Source organism: Ictidomys tridecemlineatus, chromosome 2 (assembly GCF_052094955.1).
Source record: "Ictidomys tridecemlineatus isolate mIctTri1 chromosome 2, mIctTri1.hap1, whole genome shotgun sequence".
In the NCBI taxonomy this organism is placed as follows: Eukaryota; Metazoa; Chordata; class Mammalia; order Rodentia; family Sciuridae; genus Ictidomys; species Ictidomys tridecemlineatus.
The window spans coordinates 214,042,621-214,063,587 of NC_135478.1; the positions used below are offsets into that span (position 1 = coordinate 214,042,621).

Below are 20,967 nucleotides of genomic sequence, written 5' to 3' on the forward strand. Positions count from 1 at the left end.
AAATAAAGAGAAGGAACTAAGCATTCATGTCAAGTGGCCATACAGGGAAACAGGACAGAGGCGTCACAGGCTCTTAAGGGACATGGGGGGCAGAGACTCACTTCTCAGCCGACCCAGCAGACCCTGAGTTGTCCAGTCATCTGTCCAGCCTATATCCAGCACAGCACCAGAGATGTGTAAAACTACACTGGAGGAAAGAAAGGATCATTTCTTAAAAAAAAAAAAAAATAAAATCAGTGGATTTGGAATTTTGGAAACAGTAACCTAGTTTTTGGGCTGATGGAGGAAAAAATAACAAAGTGCCTAATTTTTCAATGCTGGATCATTTCTAGAAGAAATAACTAAATAAAAGCATACCCATCAAAGTCTTTCAGAGTTAAACCAGGGCAGTGTTCAGTTGCTTGGATGAATAACCTTAATTCTTATTAATATAAGCTGCATCTTTCCTATAGTAGAGGATCTGAAACGTATTGTTATGCAAATTTGATTTGGTAGAAAGTTTGCAATGCCACTAAAATTCAGGAAAAACAACCTGGATTCCTTAAAGAGTTTTAAAGCCAGAACTGAATTGTCATGTGGGTACTGTGCATTTTGGTATAATGATTTGCCCTAAGAAATGTTTTTTTTTTTTTTAAATATAGATAAAGAGTTGGGGGGGGGGCGGATAGAAAAAAAATGATCATATATTAAGACATCGTTGGGAAAACTGGAAATCCATATGCAACAAAATGAAACTGAATCCCTTCCTCTCGCCATGCACAAAAGTTAACTCTAAATGGATCAAGGAGCTTGATATCAAATCAGAGACTCTGCGTCTGATAGAAGAAAAAGTTGGCTCCGATCTACATATTGTGGGGTCAGGCTCCAAATTCCTTAATAGGACACCCATAGCACAAGAGTTAATAACAAGAATCAACAAATGGGACTTACTTAAACTAAAAAGTTTTTTCTCAGCAAGAGAAACAATAAGAGAGGTAAATAGGGAGCCTACATCCTGGGAACAAATTTTTACTCCTCACACTTCAGATAGAGCCCTAATATCCAGAGTATACAAAGAACTCAAAAAATTAGACAATAAGATAACAAATAACCCAATCAACAAATGGGCCAAGGACCTGAACAGACACTTCTCAGAGGAGGATATACAATCAATCAACAAGTACATGAAAAAATGCTCACCATCTCTAGCAGTCAGAGAAATGCAAATCAAAACCACCCTAAGATACCATCTCACTCCAGTAAGATTGGCAGCCACTATGAAGTCAAACAACTACAAGTGCTGGCAAGGATGTGGAGAAAAGGGTACTCTTGTACATTGCTGGTGGGACTGCAAATTGGTGCGGCCAATTTGGAAAGCAGTTTGGAGATTCCTGGGAAAGCTGGGAATGGAACCACCATTTGACCCTGCTATTGCCCTTCTCGGACTATTCCCTGAAGACCTTAAAAGAGCATGCTACAGGGATGCTGCCATATCGATGTTCACAGCAGCACAATTCACAATAGCTAGACTGTGGAACCAACCCAGATGCCCTTCAATAGATGAATGGATAAAAAAAATGTGGCATCTATACACAATGGAGTACTATGCAGCAATAAAAAATGACAAAATCATAGAATTTTCAGGGAAATGGATGGCACTAGAGCAGATTATGCTTAGTGAAGCTAGTCAATCCCTAAAAAACAAATACCAAATGTCTTCTTTGATATAATGAGAACAACTATGAACAGAGCAGGGAGGAAGAGCAGGAAGAAAAGACTAACATTAAACAGAGACATGAGGTGGGAGGGAAAGGGAGAGAAAAGGGAAATTGCATGGAAATGAAGGGAGACCCTCATTGCTATACAAAATTTCATATAAGAGGTTGTGAGGGGAATGGGAAAATAAACAAGGAGAGAAATGAATTACAGTAGATGGGGTAGAGAGAGAAGATGGGAGGGGAAGGGAGGGGAGATATTAGGGGATAGGAAAGGTAGCAGAATACAACAATTACTAATTGGGCATTATGTAAAATTGTGGATGTATAACCGACCGACGTGATTCTGCAATCTGCATTTGGGGTAAAATTGGGAGTTCATAACCCACTTCAATCTAATGTATGAAATATGATATGTCAAGAGCTTTGTAATGTTGTGAACAACCAATAAAAAATGTTTAAAAAAAGACATCAAAACACAAATTTCAGAAGAAATTATAGAGATCATGGAGTTATAGGGCAACCATCTGTGTCTCCCTTGGAAGATGGATGTGGGTCAAAACTTGGAAGAAACATCAACGCTTTCATCTTACCTTCATTACAGCACCCTAACTATCTGCCGTCATTGACAGGTTGAAGGAATAAATGAAGTGGGCTTTGGTTGGCATGCTATCCAGCTTTCCCTGTGTCCTTCCTCTGTGCCTGGTGCTGCATTGCTATTTACCACACTTCCATATAGCACCCCAACCAGGCGCTGATCTCATGAGGATGGGGTGCTGGGAGGACAGGATCCATACTTGTTCTGGCCTCTTCTTTCACTCTCAAACTTACTTCCCCTTCCACACCTTACCAAGCACAGGGGTGGTGTCTTATTAACTTCCTTCCTTCTAAGCTCAAAGTAACCCATAGGTAGCTTAACACTTACCCAAATGAATATCTTCTTTAAATTTCAGATAGCAAATCTGGGGCAGAAATATCCCAGGAAAAGCCCAAATACCCTGCCATGAATCCAACATAGAAAAATTCTAGGTTTCGTTTCTCGGTTAAGTGAGGAGAGACTCTTCTAGATTTAGGAAATAAGTTTCCAGATAAGAGCATTCAGTGACCACAAACTGATGCAAATGTTAACATCTCTGTGTTTTATAGTAATTGTATGGAACCACTGCTGATGGCTAGGCTACCAGGGTACTCCTGGTGCTGCCTGAGATGTGGAAACATCCAAAGCGTTGTTATCTGAAGTTGCAGAATGACTAATAGTTTGCTTGGAAGAAATTTCTAGAAAGAGAAGTGGAACACTCTTTGAACCCCTCAGAACCAAACAAAAGGGTATGTTCTAGCTCTTCATAATTGTTTAGGCTTCTGCACTTAAACAATTTTTAGTTCTTTTTGTAGATTTTTAAGAAGAATGCCTCAGCAGTACTGTGAACAACGTGGCCATTAATGATTGAGCTCACAAGTAATTACAAGAGTCAGATTCTGAACATGAGATAGCTTTAGGAATGTATGTGAACCATCATATGTTATGCATGTTTTTGTTCAGTTTGCATACAGTAGTAAGAATGATAAAAGTATGTGTTTAAATACATCAGAAGGCTTTTTCAATTTGTGTATAATGAAATTCTAAGTGATAAGAACACATTGTATCATAGTTTAATTGCTGATATTTTTTTCTTTTGATTGGTACATAAAATAATGAGGCCTCTTGAAAGATGCAGTATCAGATTCAAAGACATCTGATCTATTCCTCAGAAACTTCTGTAAGAAATGCTCTTTAGAGTTTACAAATTATCCAAAGTAGAAAAATCAATGACATTGAATGCCCAGACTAAAATCTAATCCACTGGTAAAGAAAAACAAAGTCACATTGAAACTAAGTAGTGCAATATTAGTAGCTATAGAAAGAAGAGTGAACAAGTGTGTTTGTAAATGAATTGTACCCGGATTTTAGTTAACAGGCAATAAATGCAGTCATCCTTCCTGCAGCACACTACATGGGGTGTTACATTTTCCCTGAAACTAATTTGAAATTTCCTTAAGTTGTAATAACCTGATGAGGAAAATAGGCCATTCCTCTGATTGTTTGGTAACCTCATAATCTCTCCTTCTCTCTTTTATTTTATTTTTTTTTAAAGAGGAAGGACACAGTTATTTATAGACCCTATTAATTTAGTTTAAATGATTCTAGCTACTGGCTATGTGTAATCAGCTTTTCCCCTCTTTCTACTTTGAGTTGGCTGGAAATACATTGGATGAAAGATTAGAAAAATGTGTCATTTAAGAGCATCCATTTCTGCCTCTAATGTCATAATACAAGTTTGGTTACCAGACCATAAGAAAAAGCGGCTGAGTCAGTCCTCTGTGGTAGGAGGTCAGATTGATTGCTGGTGCTTACAAAGTGTGGACAGAGAGAAGCTCTTTGCTAAGACGTGTCTCCTAATGTCACATTGAATGGAGTCTGAGTATCCTCTTCCATAATTTCAAGCATATACAGCTAATTCACAGTAGGGAATTAAAAAAAAAAAAGATTTGAGGGAGATTCCTACTAGGAGATTAGGAAAGGGGTCATTTGGTGGGGACCACTGGAGGATTTTGTTTTTCTGTGGGTAATAGCCTTCTGGTTCATGAAGTAGTGTCTCTCTTGAAATTTAATGGCCAGACTATGTTGTTTTGTTACAATAACATGGGAGTCTGTTGCGTGTGTGGTCCTAGGGAGAAGGAGATGGGGGTGGATGGGTGGGGGGATTGGAATCACTGTGATGAATAGTGAAATTTTCTCTCTGATGGTGGGACCAACTCTGGGTTGCCCTGTCGGGGTCATTTCCCTGGGGCAGAATGCCAGGATGTGTTCAGCCTGGTTGGTAACGTACAGAGAACAGCACCTTACCTGTGCACTTAGCAGTTCTCTACGTGTTGGGAAAAGATCAGGGAGGACATTAACTTTTTCTTTTTTTTTTTTTAATTTTAAATTTTGAAAAATGTTGCCCAATGTCAGAATTTTTAAAAATTACATTTGGGGAGATATTACATTTTCCCACATTTAATTATTTTTCCCCTCTCAGGCTCTGTGATTACTATTTTTTCAGTCTATAATATATTTGATGTTTACCTATTTCTTTTCTGAACATTGGAAGACTCTGAGCCCAGCCCTGATCCCATCAGTCCCAGTTCAAAAGCAGCAGTGCCACCAGCCAGGGCCTGGCTCCAGCCTTTACTATCTTTTCTTTCTTGCATAGTGAGGGGCGTGGGGGCTCAATCCCCCTCCCATTTCCCACTGCCTAGCCTCAGCTGAATTCAATTGGTGCCTGCAGCCTGTCCTCTAGTTTAGCAACCTGGCTATTCCTGATTCCCTGCTTGATGTGTCGCTCACAATCGGTATCAGACCTCAGCCCTGCCCATCCCTTCTGTCACCATCTCTTGGCTCACAGGGTGAGGGGGCTTCTGATCAGGAGCATGTCTGGCTGTCTCCTTCTGGGCCTGAGTCGGGCACAGCTTTTCCCAGGCCCTCTCCTATTTCTGAATCACAGTGTGTCATCAACCTTCCCAGCCCTGGGTGATCTATATTAATTTCCCTGCTATCAGATTCTTTTTAAATGGTAGGACATTTGACCACAAGTGAGTGTTTGTCCATCCTTCATTCCATCCACTTTCTAATGACTACCTCATTTTAACTTTTCTATTCTTGTGTGTGTGGGTTTTAGCAAGTGTTTCTGCACTGTTTGGACAATCTGCTCGATTCCTTTCCTTTGGGGGCATCCACTGTCAGCCCCAGCAGGTAGGCCTGTTGCCCTTCTTCCTGTTCATCTTAGTGGGTGGGATCCATATTCAGGCCACAAGCATTTTCACCTCCTCTGTCTCAAAAGGGTACATATGGTTGTTCCTTACCACATACTTCTTCCCTCTGTAATTGGGGGACATTTGTCGAAGCTGATTTGATTGCTTCCTTAGTTCTGAGTTCTGCCCCTTAGTTGCATGAACTTGTATCCATTTCTTAACCCTCTAAACTTCACTTCCATCATTTGTAAAATGGAGATAGCAAAGAGTACCTCATATGTTTTTGTGCATGGTCTAAATGAGATCATACAAATAATCATCTAAATAACTATGATCTACATAATTGAGTAAAATGTCCTACAAATAGTAAATGCTTAATTCATGGTAGCTCTTTTTATGATTTCAATTCAACTGAAATACCTAACTCTGATGACAAATAACAATGATTCGTGACAAATACAATGATAGAAATAGGTGACAGGTGCTTTTGGGATTCAAGTCCCTCGTGAAGAGGCATTTAATTCTCTTCAGAGGTATGCAAGAGGGGTAAGTTCTAGAAAAGAATAACAATTTGAAGGATGCGTAGAAGTTTTCCAGAAAGACAAGGAGGAGGAGAAACCACATGAGCAGAAGGGTACATCCAGTTAGGCTGAGATTCCCAACTCCGGCACTACTGACATTTTGGGTTTGATCGTTCTTTCTTGTGGGGTACTATTCTGTGCACTTTGGAATGTTTGGCAGCATCTCTGGCCTCAACTTGATGCCAGTAGCCCCTCTACCCAGTAGTGACATTGCCAAATGCCCCCTAGACTCTTATCCCTAGCTGAGAATTCTGAGTTGGGCCAATAGAAGATTGAAAAACCCTAGGATCACTCTCAAAAGCTTTCCTATTTTCACTCCTGGTCTTTTTAGCTTCTGCTTTCCAGAAAATGGCATCTCCGTCTGGTCTTTAGGTTCTGGGTGACTGTAATTCTTACCAGTTACCCAAGTGGTTACACACTCATCCTGCATGAGTATATAGTATATATTTCAACTAGTGATTATTAGGCATGGCTCAGAGGCTGTGCTAGGCATGAAAGACACAAAATCCTTCCTCAGTCAGGGTTTATGGTGAAGGCTCAAAGCTTGAAATTTCCTGAGTTTTATTCTTATTTACACCAGTCATTTTTTAAAAAACTTTATTTTAATTTTTGTATAATTTGTCACCATAAATCATTCTTTTTTAATATTTAAATTAAATTTTTAGTAATACATAAAAATATAAAATTGTTTAGATTAATAGAGTACCATGTGATGTTCCAATACATGTATACATGTGTAATGTTTAAAGTAGGTTAAACAATAAATCATTCTTTCACTTGCTACTGCTAATCATTAATACTCATGAAGAGTATAATTGCTAGTCTAATTATTAAATATGAAATATTCATGGCACATACCTCTATGGATTTAATAATTATCATTAACTTTATTCATTCTCCCACTGGCTGCTTCAGGCTCTTCTGAAACCTTCTGGTCTGTGCGACTGGGACACGGTGCATAAACTGTAGTCCCAGGATCCTGATTCAAATCTTGACCAATCAAGATCCTTTCTGATTGCTTTTGCTCAACATTCGTATCGTGATTGCACACTATTGACTGATCTGTTTTCTTTAGTTAATACCTGGCTCTTTATAGAATTAATATTAAATATTCCTCTTTAATAAACATGCATAAATTCATTATTATTTCTAACAACAGCAATCTACAAAGGTGCATACATGCATAGATACTGGGGTGGTGCCTTTCATGACAAGGTACCATCTGAAACGTAGACTCTGCTACAATGTGTACATTCTCATTTAGCATAATTATTGTAAATGGCTCAAGAGCAATTCCATTCTTTAAATAGTGTCAGTTGAGAACTTTCGAATGCCACCCACTCTGAACATTAGGTACATTGTACAAGGGAACACTTAGCCTTCTACAATTGCAAAGTAGAGAGGACTAGACACCAGGGCTTTGTGCAGGGGTACAGGCAAGTGTGCTTAGTTTGGTTGTGCTTTGTCAGATGTGTGTAGTGGAAGGAGAGTGTAAATTTTAAATCAACTCAGTGATGGGACTCAGAGGTATTGGAAATAATGCCATGTGAAAGGATATCTCAGATGGCGTCACTTAGGGGAAACTCTGCTGTCAACTAAGTCATGCTTTCCCATTTGGAAACAAACTAGACCTTGAATGAAACAATAGCTGCTACCTTATTAGCATAAACATTGCTTCCAATTCTTTTCTGTAATTTAGCAATTTGCTGCATATCTAGATGGCAAAATTTAATTTATTTACAAAGGTTCCTTTTACTTTCTCACAGCCAATGTGAGAATGGCAGTCTAGCTTTGCCACTTTTTCATGCTGGAAATTGATATGGAACATAAAAATATTTAGAGTTGTCTGACAACTCCCCAGGAAACTTTTAAAAGCCATTAATTTAGAAACAATTTTGCTTCTATATTTCATTTCTCAATTGGTTGTGATGGAAGTAATTGTCATATCCAAAGGGAGAATCATGACCTCAGGCAATATATAAACATCTAAATTCTTTGGAAAGCATCTTGTTTTTGTGTAGATGCCCTCAGTTATGAAGAAAAATGGAATTAAATCTGAGAAGCATAATACCATGACAGAGATCTTTCTTGCTAACAATCAAAGTTATAAGGCCTCTTTGTCAGACACTTTCATAAGAGAAAAGAACTTATATTATACTTCAAGGTTATATTACCCTAAATGTTTGATTTGGTGAGGTTGAATCTAGATTCATCCACATGTTCATTAAATATGCATTAAAAGCATTCTTGATATTTCCAACACCTGGTATCACTTAATCTCTTTGATTTTATTTATAATTTTAAAAAATAAGGACAGCTTACCCCCTTGTAGTATTATTGAGAGATACAAAAATAACAAACATAAATCAGCTAGAACATGTTTTGCAGAACCTTAATAAATGATATTATTTCTGCCTATTTGTAGTCATTGTGTATATTTGTGCTATAGATCATCAGAAGAAAAATAAATTCTGGCCCTTGTTTCTAAATAGCCTTGAAAGCTATTTAATTACAAAGGGTAGCTTTATAGCTATTGATATTACAACATTGTTTTCTTCATCTTGTAACATATCATCAAAGACTATTCAGAATGATACAAATTTCTGACCATTTTGCATAAATTTAACTAAATCAACAAGTTGTTTTTATCTATGTAAGAAATAATATATCGAAATATTAAATTAATGGGTGAATTATTTTGAAATTGTGAACCTATTTGTCTACACACCTGCTTTTCATTTGTTTCTCTATTTAAAGGATATTCAAGAAACAACCTTCCTCAGTGAACAAGGCAACTTATGAGCTAAAATGATAAATGTCACATATAACTATTAGCATATGTGATGCAGAAATTAATTGTCATTCTGTTTCCAACAGGAAACAGTCTTTACACATTATTGGATAGGAAGAATTTAGTCAAAACCCTGTTGTGTAACTAAGCACATGACTCCCCAAGCTGTTAACTGTATTGGAGGAAAGTGTGACTAAATTTGGGCCAATGGCAAGGGAAAAATGGCATGTGCAACTTTTTATCTATGGATTGCTGTTCCTAAAATTTCTTTTTCATTTTCTGATGCAGAAATCAGAGATTCTGGTCTTTGAGCTGGATGCAGGAACAGGATACATCTAAATAAAGAGTTTAAATTTGGGGAACGAAGGTTGAGACTATTCTTTGTAGGGGGACATATATGGGTTATTAGGTGGCCAACAAGTATCCTCTGTGACAGATACTTCAGTTTATAGAAGTTATCACGATATATATTTTTGGAATTTTAGTTGGACACATGAACAGTCATATGGAGATTACATTTCCCATCTTTCCTTGCAGCTACATGTGGTTATCCATCAACATGTAACCCAATGAATGTGCGAGGTACGTATTTAACTTCTGGGTCACCTTCTTGGTGCTGAATTTACTCCTTCTCTTCTTATGGACCTGGAATATGTTCATGGCCACAAAATATTAGAAACTGTGTCAATGAAGATAACATCAGAGAAGATGATGGAGCAACAAGTTAGAAATCACGTGGATTCTTAAATGACCTTATGAAGCATTGTTCCCTCACTAAGCCTGGATGGCTCACTGTATTATTAGGTATTGTAGCTAAATAACTTAGTCTCTCCTGTGATTAACATTTGTCCCTCATGAATATATAATGTTTTATGGTCTCAAAATGCTCTTCAATAAATTACTCCATTACATTGGTTTTTAACAACTGAGTGCCAACCACAGAAATCACCTTTATCCTACGATCAAGGATATAGTGATAAATCACATATGGATGGAGAGTGTTTTAATCAGCTTTTTCATCACTGTGACTGAAAGACCTGACAGGTACAATTTGGGAAGAGAAAAATTTTATTTGGTACTCACAATTTCAGAGGTATCAGTCCACAAATGGTCAACTCCATTGCTCTGGGCCCAAAGTAAGGCAGAATATCAGGGTAAAAAGGTGTGGAGGAGAAAATCAGCTCAGGACATGGCATCAGGAAGCAGAGAAACAGTTGACCAGGGACAAAATATATACCCCAGTCATACTCACGTGACCTATCTCCTCCAGCCACACTCTACCTGCCTATAGTACCTCCCAGCTAATCCATTCCATTGGATTAATGCACTGATTAGGTTAAGGATCTCATAACCCAATCATTTCACCTCTAAACTTTCTTGTATTGTCTCACACATGAGCTTTGGGGGACAACACATATATAAACCCTAGAAGAGGGTAACTGAGAAGGGGAGAAGGTTATTTTTAGGATGGTAGAAATCTGGGGAGATAGGGCATAGTGGGCCTTGAAGACAGGTCTCTTTTTCTTTAATTCAGTATCTTTCAGCCTGTGATTTCTAGGCCAGTGGCTTCAGCATCATCTGGGAACTTGCTAGATAAGCAAGTTCTCTGCTGTCCCAACCCAGACCTACTAAGTCAGAAACTCTCAGACCCAGCAGGCTGTGTTTGGGCAAGTCTGTCAGGTGACTCTGATGCATGCTTCATGCCAAAGCTTGAGAATTGCTGTTTGAGTCCTCACAGCAGCTCTGGAACCTGGTCAAGGAAGTTCAAATACACACAGCTTACCTCAGAAAGAATTAAAGCTTAGAGGCATTAGGAAATTTGCCTGTTGGAGCAGAGGAGGTCAATGGTAGACTCCAGGTTAGAATCCATGTTCTGATTTAAGTCCCATGTGTGGGATCAGCATCCTTTCCCTGTTATCTTTGGAGAGGAATTGTATTAGTTTCACACATGGTATCTCTACACAATGGCAGCAGAGGAGAAAATTTTATATAAATTTTATAGCTGGAGAATACAATTACTGTTAGATTCTGAATATAGAGAAAATATATTTTCTCTGCAATTATTTTCCCTTGGGAATCCAGTGCTCATTTCTCAGTTGACCTCACACTGGGTAAAAGTGAGCTTGGGGGGTCTTTCTACTGAAATCTATTTTCCAGAAGTAAGACAGTCTTGGCTGTGTAAATGCCCAAGAGGACCTTTCTGTACAGCCTTATTTGGCCACAGTGATTTAGCTATTGCCCTCTGTGTGATCCTAACTGGTAGCTGTCCATGTTGCATCAATTCAGACACAGACTGGAATGTCACCAGTGCTGCTCAGATGGTGCTGCAAGCCAAGGTTAAAAAAAAATAATTCCTCATTGTCTTCATGCTGAGACAGGTCTGACTGGTAATTCTTACCATATGATCTTTCATCATGGGCAAGTTAACCTGAATAAATAAAAAAAATAAAAAAACAGATAAAGAAAAAATATATTTGGCAAAATTTTTTATATTTCTAAACAAGGTGACAATTTCACCCATTGCAAATGTGCATTGAATTTATAATAAAATTATCATTTTATTTCTAATAGACTATTTTCTTTTTTAAAAAAGAAATAGGATAGGAAGTGTTTGCTTCAGCCCAAATAGTAAATAATATTCTCAAATTGTCATGCTTCCTTCTAACTCTATTTCTATTAGTTTGTGTACATTGAAAATGTGCTGCTAAATTGTCAGGCTATGCTAAGGTGATTGCTGTGGACATAGATTTTTTTCTCTATAAAGAGGTAGATGGCAGGACCCCAAGGGTGTATACAAACTTCATTATACAGCAGTCAGTGCTCCTAGGGAAAAAATAGGCATGTGAAAGTCCACATCCTGACAAGGAACACTGGGATGTTAGCTGGGATTCTAGGCCCAGAGTGCAATATGAATAGTGATCTGTGCTGAATTACAGAGTGGCTTTGTGAATCCAAGCTAGAGATGGACCTGTGTCCTCACAGAATGTGAGCATTGCCCCCCCACCCTAAGTACATCTGAGAATCTCCTTCCTCCATAGGAGAGCAAGCTAGTCAGAGATGGGTAAGGATGAGAAGCATTGGCCTTAAAATCTAGAGTTCTGGGCTGGGGTCGTGGCTCAATGATAGAGCACTTGCCTAGCAAGTGTGAGGCACTGGGTTAGATTCTCAGCACCACATATAAATAAATGGATAAAATAAAGCTCCATGAACATCAAAAAAATATTTTTTAAAAAATCTAGAGTTCTGCTGATCTGGGCAGGCTGCCTTCCAGAGGGATCATCTACAAAGCTTCAGAGCAAACTTGCCAAGAAGAAAGAGAACATTCAACTAGGTTCATTGCCTAGAGAGGTCTCTACTCAGGCACAGCCAACCTGTGAAATGTTCTTTCCCTTGACACCTTGACTCATCCTTGGTAGAGGACTGAGGATGGACTATGCGTGCCTACTCAATAACAATGAATTGATCTGTACCTAAAACTCAGTGGGAAAGTGTCAAGCCAATTACTGGTGTCTTGGAAACAAATAACCTGATAGATGGAATTTTCTACTTTTATACTTGTCTTTGGACCCAGAAAATATCCATTAATTCCTTCGACAAATCTTTGTGCTCATGGTCTCCATCCCAGGATATGATTAGTGGTTGTAGACATCACTAAGAAATAGTATTGACAATGAAAACCACCTTTCTCCTTTGAGATACACAGTATAAGAGGAAGAAATTAAACCAAGTGTCTGTTGATCAAAACAACTGGAGAAAAGAGTTGAAGGCTGGATTTACCTTAGCCACATGATGGGTGATGGGTGTTTTCATTTCCTCAATAAACTAACACTTGAGAGCTTCTGGTTTCATATTCTGAAAGAAGATTCAATAAGTTCCATTGATGCCAGAGTTTCCAAGATGCCCAGTGATTTTTTTTTGTCTTTGTTCTCTGTTTTCCAGAGCTGACCTTTGCTTAATGATATTTTATTGTAGCTCAGGTACATGTTGCATCAAATGGTATGCTTTTTTTTTTAATCCCACAGGACTTTTCTGGTAATTTTGCAATGGTTTGTTAGAATTTTAAATATTTCAGAAAATGGTCTTTAAAAATGGACTTGAAAGAATTTGAAAGAGAAAAAATATTGACCTTTATAATAAATTGATATGGTTATAAAAATGTACCCTAAAGAACACTGGAAATGGTCCATTTAGACTTGGACACTACAAAAACAAGCTCTTTAATGTATCTCATACATAAATTTCAGATGCCTTTCAAATGGAGAAAGAGTAGGGACATTTTTTCATCCATTATAATTATTTTTGTTTTTATCACAGCTATCTATCCAGTCTAATTTGTATATGACATTTAGCTAGAAATGAGAACATTTCCATTTTTCTGTTTCTGAACACTGGAGCATTAACAGTGTCAACTGGGTACTATTTATTGTAGTAATGTTGATTCTAGTGGTGGATACACACAGATAAGAATTGTATGTTGCTATATCTGAGGTTATATCGCTGGAAAAGAGGTCAAATGTAACTTGGCAAATAGTTGACCATTGTGACAAAAGTTTTAACAGAGAAATGATGTGTTATCTTTGTGAATATACAAAAAGGCCATGGTTTGAGATTACCTGGTTAGGTATGGTCATACTCCCCTGCCTCTGTACCAATGCCTAGGGGAATCTCTCCTGAACATCTCCTCTGTTACCCCTTGAGTTCCTAGGTTTTGGCTTCATGAGTGGGAACTGGCCAAGCAAATCAAGTTTATAGTCTGAGTATAGAGAGCTCAAGAAATAAAGGAAGAGCCAAAGGACGAACTAGAAAGTAGGAATGGGATCTTAAGTAAAGAACAGACAACCAGGAAATAAATGGATTGTTACACAGAGGCTGGCAAGATCTCCTGAGGCTGATCTGAATGTGTTCATCAGGACACAGTGCTATACAAAGTGAATCTCTGAATTGTAATGACTTCCAAAAAAGGCTTATGTTTCACTCACTTTATCGGTAGTAGTTGGTGGGGCCTGGAACCCACACAGTTGCTCTTCTGCTCAGACACAAGACACATAGTTGTTTGGGTACCCGACTGCAATCCTCACAGCAGAAACAAAGCGCTCAGGACGCACTCATGCCTTCTGAAATGCTTTGGCTCGAATGGGACAGAAGTTCTTTCTATCATTGTCCATTGGCCAGAATTAGTTTGATGGCTCCTATTTGCAAGGGCTGGGGAAACGTGCATGGATATTCAGGGAGCAGCAAGTGGTTCTGCCAGTGTGAAGGCCTGGGCTCCACTGTAGGGATTCTGTGGCTGAGCCGACAAGCTCAGGGGATCTGCTTAGGGCTTGAAGCTGGTCATCACACTGGCTGGTGACAAAACTGTAGCTTTGAACTTGGTTAGCCTGTGCTTATAGCTTTGGCATTGTTGCTTTGGGCTGACTGTCTCCTGGGTTCCTTGCTCTGCCCTTGCTCTGCCCTCCGCCTTCCTTTAACTACTGAGGGTTGGATTGGTAAGAAGAGACCACACACCAACATGCTGTACGTTTCTGATTTATTTTGTCAATGACATGGACAGAAGAAGGAATAGAGGCTGGGTGTGACATTTCTTTGTGGTCTCCTATGGGTTATGTCTGCTTATCTCCTATAGGAGATATCTCTACATTGGGCAAGTACAAAAGAATTCAGAAAGGAGAAAAATACTCCCACTCCTGCCCTTTGGTGCTTCCACTCCAAAAAAATTTTTTGTACTAACAATCCGCACTCATCCTTCTGAGGGAGAGTTCACCATAATCTGGCTCCACTGGCTTAGCATTTGTGTGGCCACCTCCTCACTGGGGGGCAGGGAACAGACTCAATGCCAGAGAACCCTGAATGATATCTCAGCCTCCAGCTCTGGCATCCTGCAAAACACAGGCAATTTTCTTTCTTGGGTGGACCAGAGTCTCAGGCCCTTGCTTACTTGGTTGGGCAATCCTCTACCTAATGGAAAGGCATATATATCCATGGTCAGTGGCTGTGTGGATTGTCTCTGTGGAAAACATGATTTCCATCACTTCACCATTCCCAACCAGTCCTGCAGACTTGGTGATGCATTACAGGGAGACAGGAGCAATGGAAGATGAATTCAATACTAAAAGAGTTGGACCACTGAGAATGTGGTCAGCAGCATCCATGCCAGAACATTTGACAGCAACAGAAGGCAGTGCCAGCAGCTTTTGTTAGGATAAGAGACAGAGAATTCAGTACAGATAACAGGACTCACGACATTAGGCACAGGTGCCCTCTGCACAAATGTCAGTCTCCTTGACACGGGGCACTGGCAGACTATTGGGGACCTTGGCAGGTGCTGACACTCTCGATAGTGCTTGGCAGGTATAGAGGGTTGTGTTTTTGGAGGGTGCCAGCAGCAGATTTCCTGCTTTTAGTCTTGGCCAAGATAGGAGACTGAATCCATAGACAGCAGGGACAGGGGAGGAATAAAATGGCCTATACCATGTGGCAGTCAAGAGGACCAAATCACAGCACACAATTGCCAGTTTATCATCTTGGAGAAATCGGAGCAGTATGGAGCTTTCTGCAGGGGGCTGAGGATGCAGAATTGCTTTCTGGCCTATGAATGTGACCTAGGACTCAACAGTGACATATGGGCATCCAGGTGGTTCCTCTTCAAACCTTTGCTCCTCGAATATTTGTTGAATACTCAGCTAAGCTAAACTCAACAAAATTTAAAATTTAGTTGAGCAAGTTGAAAATAAATTTCCGTTAATAAAATTTATAAAGCTTTTTGATTTCAAATGAAAGGATTTGATATATTATTTAATTATAGTTTGTAAAGATTGTATTTGATAGATACTTGCTATTTGCAATAGTTTGAGTCCTACCAATTTCTTGGAAGGAATTTACATTTATAGGATAAAAAGAGTCATTTTTGTCTTACAGGAAGCCCTGCTCCATGACCTCCCTGGTCTCGGAATTTCAGCTGGTTCTGAGAGTGTGGCATGACACATTACTGAAATACTGAACAGAAAGATGCAATTGAGTGATACTTTGGTTCTCCTTAGAATCAATGGCCCCAGAAACCACCTGGTTGGACCACCTTTTAACTTGGTTCTGGTGGGATTCCATTCTTCTCTCCAGCCCTCTGCAGAAAACTGGCACACACAGGAGGGAATTGTATTTAACCACCTGGAGAAGATCAAGTCCTGCGGATACAATTTTGGCAGCAAGGTTTGCATTGGCTCTTTCTGGCTCCTACTGTAGCTCCTTTTCACTGGTTTTCTTGTTATCATCCCCAAGGATGATATTGCTGCATTTTTGTAGTCAATTCCTGGCCAAGGAGCTCAGAGGACACCTAAATACCATGAGCACACTAACATGGGCAGGCTCTGAGTCAAACTCCCACTCCCAGCTCCCCGGGAAGCACATAGCCCATGGCTTCCACTCTGGAACATCCCTAAGCAATAGTAATTCAATGGTTTAATGAAAAAATAAGGATTGAGTTTATAAAGTAATACCAAGTATTATTCTGTTTCTATCTGAGATTCCATTGCAAGTGGAAATCTAGGAGGGTTCCTCATGGAGGCTTTACCATGTATGCTTCCAGGGCTTTTGTATTATGTGAAGGAGGCTGCAGTCCTATACAGGAAAATTAGGTAATCAATGGCTTGGCTGGTAAGGTAGACTGTGTTGTTGTTTTCAAATATTGACCTTCCTTTCCTGTGAGAGGCTTGTATCTTCCAGACCTTTGTTTGTGACTCTTGATGCCTTCTCTAGAGGAATAAAAGTTGGCTGATGTGACTTACTTGGAATAATATAGCATCTGAGCGGATTCAACATTGACCATGTCCAGAAAGGAGCTCCAGGCGTCTTGATGTGGGTGACAGACATCTCACATAGAAGCTGCTTCTTCAGTCCAGATGATTGGATGTGAAGTCACAATGGAGCAGGAGTACAGCCTACTTACTTGCACCTACCATAGAGTTACAGGCACTTACAGCCTATTGAAACCCTGAAACATGAGACAAAAACTTTTGTTTTGTAAGTCACTGAGATTTTGGGAGGGGTAGCAATAAGTGGCATTGTTATATAGCATAACCTGATTAACATAACTAGATATCTTTAGAGTGGAACCCAGCTCACATAAAAAAATGGATTGAGCAGCTCTAGACAGGAAAATACCTGTTGGGGCACATACAAGTGAGTTGGTTGTCTTATTTCACTCAGGAGCATAAATCTGTGTGTGATGATGCTGCCAGGTTTGGAGAACCACAGCAGCTTGTTTCTGGATTTCACTTCATTCTAACCCTCATTGACCATTGATTTGTTGAATGCTTACCCCGTCAAGGTTTTGAGTTACATAGGAAGTCCTGACTGCACAAAGATGTGGAATAGTCTCTTTCCTCTAAACTTTTAGGATGCAGTTCAGGTAAAAGTGGTAATACTTATATGAAAGATGCCATATGAGCTACCAAAATGATACACACCATACTAAGTCAAAAAAGGAATTCTCATTATAATACTCATTATAGATAAAGAGTTAATACTAGCACGTTGCTTCATGATAAGGCAGGGCTGTATGCTGATTTGTATTCCCAAACAGTGGTGTGTTAGTGTTGGTTCATATGATTTGAAAGAGCCAATTCTTCATGTAACTTCTTAACTCTGCCTTCACTGACATCAGGTGGTAGTTTGAAATTGGTCCTGGTGGAAAAAGCGTCACAGAGAAAATCAGCAAACGCAAAAATTAGGATATTTTTTAAAGCCAACTGACTAGCATACTACTGTCTACGACTAATTTCAGGTGCCCAATACATTACTGTCCCCAACTAACATGAGGTACAGGCAATTGAATTGAATTGAATTTTTCTTGTAGATAAGCCAAGAGGTTTTGAAATGAATAATGTTTTCAAAGACAATTTTAAGGATATGAATTTGGCATTGATACATAGAAAATGCAAGAGTTGAGAGACTACATACCCAAAAAATGGTTATGAGTCTCTTAAAATAATCCGGAAAGAAGGAATTAAGGACCTGAATATGGGCCATGGTAGGGATGCAAAATGAAAGAAGAATAAGTCAAAGAACCTTCTAGTGAAGATCTTGATTTGACAAAGAAGGTCAAGGTGATTGCCCTTTGTAGATACTCTTTAAATGTCTGTTGAATCAGATCAGTTTCAAATAGAAAATTTGGTCTTGAATTGAATTCTCTTTCTTTTACTCCTGTTCTTTCCTAGCCCTTTCTTTATTCTCTTTGACCTTTTTTTGCTTGTCTCTCTTTTTTTATGTTGCTCATGAATCCATTTTATATTGTTAATAACAAAATAACACTGACTGGAAAGGTTATGGAAAAGAAGCTTATTTTGGCTCATGGTTTTGGAGATGCAAGGTCTGGGGACCTTATCTAGCCACAGGCTGTTGCTGGCAGCATCCTAAGGAGGTTAGAGCATCACCCGGTTAGGGAACCTGTGTGTGTGTGTGTGTGTGTGTGTGTGTGTGTGTGTGTGTGTGTAAGTCTGTATGAGTCTATTTGGTCTCTCTCATTTTATAAAGCTACCAGGATCCAATCATGGAGACTCAACCCTAATCAATTTGTTTAATCCTAAATCACTTTCCAAAGGCTCTACTTCTTAACAAAATAGTTGGATTAATTTTTTAGCCCCTTAAGATCTCACAATGGGAATTAAATTTTGCCACACAAAGCCAAGGGAACATTTAACTCAAACACTCTCTTTTTCCATCATTCCATTTTTTTACCTGCTTCAGTCCTAGAGTAATTAACAATCATTCATTTTACTAGCTTCCTAGAAACTTGGATAATTGTGTGTGTAGGGGTGTAGATCCATTTCTTCTAGAGAACAGGTGGCTAATATTCCCCAGCACTGATATTGTAACATTGAGTCTATTTTTGTATTGAAAAAATACTTCATGATCTCAGCATGCTTATTTAGCTCATTTCAATAACATTTTATAGATGGAAACAAAATGAATGAAATATGAGTCACCTTTAAAATTTCAGTGTGCCTGTCAAATTAATTACACAACCGAACCACCAAATGCATTCCCTTAATTGAAAGTCTTACAGGTGCCATCCTTCAGCATATGCCATAGTTAATGATCAATTGTTGCCATAAATGATTTAACTTTTGTGTACACATGAGATGACATGCCATAATTCATAGAAATGCCAATGCTTTGAAATAATCACAAATAATGATAAATGTGCTGTCAATTTTTATATAATTACTCTAGATCTATCATCCTACTTTGGTATGTTGAAATGCATTAGGGCATAAAAAATGCGCATCATCCCAGTGATCAATATCTTATTTCAAATGAAAATGTGTTACCGTATAATTATCATGTTATTCTTTCTGACACCTTTCTGTTCAACTCTGCTGTATTTTCAATTTTAAAAGCAAAATTTCTGTGTCTACCTGGATTCAAATTAGTAAACTGGTCACAATGAGCCCATGGTTGATATATGTAATTTTAATTTAGATATTAATTAAGGCTTTTAACTCCACGTACATGTTAGGTCATTTAATTTGTTCACCTGAAATAGTCTCTTCTGGCTCACTACATAGTGTCCTAAATAAATCTTACTCGCCTTTAAAATTCTGAATTTATTTATTTATTTTCTCAAATGTGTTTCTTTGGTCTTTCCTTCCTCTGTGGTATTTTGCCTTGCTTTTCTTTTCTTGATTCTGTTTATTTAATCTTGGTGAGTTCTTGTTTTCTAGATTACAGATTGAGGTCCATTAGGAATAGCCAGTGATAGTACAATATAAAATTACCTCTCTGCCAGGTAAATCAGACTATTTTTGTACCATCAGATACTTCAAGAATTTTCTGATGCCTTCTAGAAAAATACAGAGGGAACATCAACCTGACATCCTGGCCTAATGATGTAAAGCAGCCAAAGGTTGCTGACTTGACCCTGCTCAGCACCCCCAAAGATCTTCAAGAGGGAAACCTGGTCATTTGGCTGAAGCACAAATCTGGCTTGCCTTGCCTGTGGCTTCATGTCTGATGTCATAGTCTGTCACTGAGGGCACTGGAGGAGACCTGGTGGCTGCCCCACAGGGATGTTCCCTGTTCTTCCTGCGTAAGCAGTCACTCTTAGAAGTTACATAATCTTGGTTTCTTTTTGAAAAGAAGGAGAAGGAGAAGGAGAAGAAGAAGAAGTTGTTGTTCATTCACTGAAAGACAATATTTTGTAATGGCTTAAATAAACAGGACAACTTGTGATTTGAACAACTAAGCAGGACAAGAATGAGCCTTGAAGGAAACATAAAGCAAGAGAAAGTGAGACAGCTGAGAACCCTGTAGGATGATTTCCAAGCCTGTGGATGTGGGGACTAGGAGATGTCTCCTGAAACAGCCTGGGCTTGTGCAGTCTGTGGAGAAGCAGCTGTGGCTATTGAAGCAGGCTTTTCTGTAGTTCTCTGACCTCTCTGTGACAATAAATTCTTTTGGGCCAAGGGGATTCTTGTATTTAACTCATAATACCAGCTGGGACAGGAAACAGGCAGGTCCCACCCTGGGGAGCTCTTCCTTACCGCTCATCCCTGTCTGCAAACTTCTATGGCTCATGTTTGTTTGTCTTGTGATTTCTCTAGGAAAAGAAGTCCAGATCTCCCTCCACCCTGGTATTTCCAAGCCCCTGGTGATTAAAACTGAATTCATCATCTGAGCTCTTCCTTCTCTTGCTGTCAACTCCAAATATGGGTTTTAATATAGGCCCTGATGCCAGATGCGGTGGTGCACACCTCTAATCCCAGTGGCTCCAGAGGCTGAGGTGGGAGGATCATGAGTTCAAAGCCAGCCTCAGCAAAAACAAGGGGTCTTAACTCAGTGAGAGCCTGTCTCTAAATAAAATACAAAATAAGGCTGGGGATGTGGCTCAGTGGTCGAGTGCCCCTGAGTTCAATCCCTGGTACCAAAACAAAACAAAACAAAAAACCAAATAGGCCATGATGACATCTTCACCTCCTCTTGCTGCCTCAGCACTGTTTTCTTAGTTCCAGACTTACTGTTCATTTTCGTGTCCTGTGTCCTGGTCACATGCCCTCCTGTCACAGGGCTCTGGCCAAGGCTGAAGAAGTCTTCCAGCTTTTTCCTTGTGAGTTCCTATTTTACTTTTTATAAATCTTGG

At 39.2% G+C, this 20,967-nt stretch overlaps 1 long non-coding RNA gene across 4 annotated transcripts in view; it reads left to right on the forward strand.

The window, feature by feature from the left end:
- The window catches only part of LOC110598845 (uncharacterized), a 241,725-nt gene extending 222,298 nt beyond the window's left edge, over positions 1–19,427 (forward strand). For 2 of the 4 annotated variants that reach the window (XR_005736130.2, XR_013435434.1), the window contains one exon: positions 9,375–9,743. This is a non-coding gene — a long non-coding RNA (uncharacterized LOC110598845). Of the gene's footprint in view, positions 1–2,840; positions 3,021–9,374; positions 9,744–15,752 lie in introns of those variants that run through there. The other 2 variants (XR_013435435.1, XR_013435433.1) reach the window with 2 other exon arrangements.
- The last annotated feature ends 1,540 nt before the right edge of the window (positions 19,428–20,967 follow it).